This window comes from Terrapene carolina, unplaced genomic scaffold (assembly GCF_002925995.2).
Source record: "Terrapene carolina triunguis isolate 2854851 unplaced genomic scaffold, T_m_triunguis-2.0 Scaffold833, whole genome shotgun sequence".
Taxonomy (NCBI): Eukaryota; Metazoa; Chordata; order Testudines; family Emydidae; genus Terrapene; species Terrapene triunguis.
This window is the reverse complement of record NW_020665184.1, coordinates 3,403,088-3,407,391: the sequence shown is the minus strand read 5'-3', so window position 1 is coordinate 3,407,391 and position 4,304 is coordinate 3,403,088.

The following is a 4,304-nucleotide window of genomic DNA, read 5'->3' as shown; positions in this document are numbered from 1 at the left end:
GGCGGCGATGTGGGGCAGGGGTGGGGCTGCGGGGTTCGGAGTGTGGGGCGAGGGCTCTGGCTGGGGATGAGGGGTTTGGGGTGCGGGCTGCCCCGGGGGCTTTGGCAGGGAGACCGGACTCCCCCCAGCTCTCGCGGCAGCGGGGGGGGCTGGGCCCCGGGGGGGGGTCCGCGCCCGGGGCGCCGGGGGCCCCCCCCCCCCCCCCCCTCCCCCCCCCCCCCCCCCGAGCCCCGCCCCCCTCACTCGTAGTCCCCCGTCGGCATCGCGGCGACGGTGGCGCCTCACGCAGCAGGACTCGGCCTCGTTGGCTCGCGCAGACCGGAAGCGGAAGGGCGCGCGGGGCAGCGAGTCCCGGGCTAGAGCGTCCCCGGAAGCCGGGCCCAGCGAGCCGCCCGGGCGGCCGCGAGGCGTCACGAGAGTGGCGGGCCCAATGGCGCGCGGTGCATGCTGGGAGCGCTGTGGCCGCGATGCACGGCGGGAGCCGCGGCGCCTGCTGGGACATGGAGTCCCATGGCCCGCTAGCTCGGCACCAGGGCGCGCTGCATGCTGGGAGCCGCACCTGGCCGGGGTAGGGGGCGCACTGCATGCTGGGAGCACAGCTGGGGGGGGGAGCGCACTGCATGCTGGGAGTCGCACCTGTAGGGTTACCATAGTTCAACACTGAAAAAAGAGGACACTCCACGGGGCCCTGGCCCCGCCCCTTCCCTGGCCCCGCCCCCATTCCAACCCCTTCCCCAAAGTCCCTGCCCCAACTCTGCCCCCTCCTCTGAGCACCCCACATTCCCCCTCCTCCCTCCCGCTCTGATCTTGGCTGGGGGTTGCTAAGTGCTTCCCTGCTCCCCACTCGCCCCCCCGCCCCTGTGACCCCCGCCTGCCCTGCCCCTGCGCCCCCCCGTCCCTGCAGCCTCTATGCCCCTGCTCCCCGCTCGCCCCCCCCGCCCCTGCAGCCCCTGCGCCCCCCGTTTCCCGCTCGCCCTGCAGCCCTTGCACCCCCCCGCCCCTGCAGCCTCTGTGCCCCTGCGCCCCCTGCTCCCCCAGCAGCCTCTGCCTGGCGGGGGCTTCGGATGCTCAGCGGCGACCGGGGCAGCGCGGGTCCCTGCAGCCCCGGCACACGCTGCACTCCCCGCCTCGCGCCACAGCCTCCTTCCTGCCGCCGCCGAGCACGTTCCCCACTGGAAACAGCTCCCGCGGCACCGGGTTCCGAGCCGTGCGGGGCGACGGGGCCGCAGGAAGGGTCCCCCAGTGGCCGGGGAGTCCCCACCCGCGAGGGAAGCCCGAGCCGCTGGCCGGGCCCGGCCTCCCCGTGGTCCTGCGGGCTCGGCTGGGGCGCGTGGTCCGTCCGGCTGCGGGGGCAGCAGCGGCCCCTCCACCGCCTTCCCCCCGGCCCGCTACAATGTAGCCGGGGCGGCTGGGCTGCGCTGCGGACACGGCGGGTCGTGCTGGGGCCAGGCGGACCCTGGCTTATGTCTCCCTATTTCCCCGGACATGTCCGGCTTTTTGGCAATTCCCCCCGGACGGGGATTTGAGCACCAAAAAGCCGGACATGTCCGGGGAAATCCGGACGTATGGTAACCCTATGCACCTGGCTGGGGGGGAGGGGGAGCCACACTGCATGCTGGGAGCACAGCTGAGGCACCCCCTGCTGCTCTCAGCCCCCCGGGAAGGGGCTCCAGGCGGGATCCCGCTGGGGTTGCCAGCTGTGGCTGGACTATTCCTGGAGGTTCCATCCCCTGATACTCGTTAATTCCTGGAGAGTCCAGGACAATCCTGGAGGCTTGGCAGCCCTGGATCCAGCCTCGACCATGGGGCGCGTGGCTCTGGTGCCCCCTCGCCAGGGCCGTAGGGGCACAGGCTGGGGGTGCTGGAGCCGAGCCCAGGCCCGAGGCAGAGCCTGTGCGACGGGCATCATTGCACCAGGCCCCGTCGCCCACGAGTTCCCCCAGCGTGGGCAGAAACGTAACACGAGAACCGCTGGGAACCCGGGGGCAGGGAAATGAGTCAAAGTGAGCAGCTGAGAAACAACTTGGCTTAGAGCCCTGGGGAGCTGCCTCGCTGCAGCACGTCCACCCTCCCCAGGGTACTCGTCTGGTGCAGGGATAGCTCTGCCCAGGCTGAGAACCGGGCTTAGGGGAGCTTCGATCGCTGAGGCAGTGGATAACCCAGCCAACCCCACCCGAGCGGGAGCGCTACATTCTGTCAATTCACTGCAGGGAGCTGGATGAGTGTCTCCAACTGTCATTAAGCATTGAGAACACACACACACACACACACACCCCTGCGAATCAGGAAGCAAATGGAGGTGCGACCAGCCTCTCCTGGGCCAGGCTAACTTTTCTCTTTACAGCAGAACTGCAGCCAGGGCCTGGCATAAGTCGTCATGCTGCAGTCACCGGCCGGTGGGCACTGCTTTCTGGCACTAGCTAACGCGGCGTGGAAAAGGAAGGGCAGAACCTTTCATTCGGCACAGACAGGGAGTTTGAAAGGGAACTGAAGAGGGAGGCACCCACTTCCCACTGGATTTGAATCCTTCACGCCCCATAGAGCCCCTGAGAATCCCAGCCTGCGTGGCCTATAGAATTGCCCACACCACACCCATAAGCTACCCAACACCCCGCAGAGGCTGCCCCTCTCTCCCGACCCCATTTGGATCAAGACGTGCACAGAAGCACCATGCGAGTTCTGGATGAAGCGCTTGCAAGGCCAGAATGGCGTACTGTGATCATCGAGTGAGCCGGAGCCGCCCTGCGCAGGGCATTTCCTCCCGCAGAGCTTTTAGAAAACCAGCCGGTCTTGAGCGAAAAGTGGTCAGTGACAGAGAGTCCACCCCCACCCTTGGGAAATTGGTCCCGGGGTTAATTACTCACTGTGAAAAATGTACATCTTATTTCCAGTCTGGATTTGTCTAGATGGCAAACTGTGAAGCACTCTGGGACAGCCGAGGGCTGGTTTGCCGTGTCCCTTGGAAATAAAAGGAAGCTCCATTTCCCTCTGTAGCTAACCAGGCTCTGTAACCCTAGATCCCACTGGGCAGGTTTACTGAAGAGACTCAGACAGACGAGTCTTGTTTGAACGCTCGAGGGATGTTTCTAAATGAGGACGATCCAGGGAGCCCAGCTCCCATGTTCTGAAGCAGTTCAGTGTCCTGTTTCCTTACGGAGCTATTAAGAAATGCAACACAACCCTATGAATCCTTGTATCCTAGCTACATCACACGATCCAATCATCCCAGGACACGGTGGGGTCGGGGCCAGATTCTCAGCAGGTGTAAAGTGGATCGGGTGTAAAGGGAAGCTTTTCAGACTGTGCCGCTCTGACAGCCGCCTTCGTGGCCAACGCAGCAGGGGCGCTCGAGAGCAAAAAGCAGGTGCTGCGCAAGCGTCCGGCCGGAACAGACTCAGGCCAGCACGAGGGGGTCGTGCTCCACACGCTCCCGGTGTCTCTCAGCGCATCGTGCAGGTGAGACGTGGTTTAAGGATGCACAACGCCACGGCAACAGCCGGCTTCAGTTAGCCAAACCCTCCCTTTGCGGACGCCGCAGAGCCTCCGGGCAGCAAGTACCAGGTGACTCCTACGTGAGCATGGGACCAACCCCCAGGAGGAGCTAGTCAGACATCAGTCCTGAGAATCCGCCAGACCCGTGGCAAACAGTGCTGGACTTTGCACCTGTTAAACCACATATCCCCTTGACCCCGGGGCCCTTCTCTGTGTCCGTGTGGGAGGCCTAGCAAGCACCCAGCTAAGGGCCCACTGTCTCCCTCTCTCGCCCGCATAGACAGCCACACGAGCAAACAGTCCCGCTGGAGTCCAATGGAGCCTTAGAGACACGAACTGGAGACCTACAGCGCCTGGTCTCCCATCTCGCTGCCGAAAGGCTTCCCTCCCTAGTACTCTATGGGGCGTCCTACATCGTCAGTCCCCTTCTCCCAGGAGCAGCACATACTCGCGCGCCGCACAGGTGCAGCAGTGATCTCATCCCCAGGAACGCCACCCATCGGGAACCTCAGCGCTGCATGGGGCAGAGGCAGGGTCGCACACAGGCATGTCGGGAGGAGAGGTGGCAGGTTCCTCGGCCATGCACACTCCAGCCAAGCAGCGGCTTCCAGTCACTACCTAGGCTCTTCTTAACACCCACAGAGCCAAGGTTTCAGAGTAGCAGCCGTGTTAGTCTGTATCCGCAAAAAGAACAGGAGTACTTGTGGCACCGTAGAGACTAACTAATTTGTTAGCCTCTAAAGAGCCAAGGTCGCCTCTCTCTGCACAGCCTCCAATGCCAGGAAGGGGAAGCAGGGGAGACGCCCAGCGTA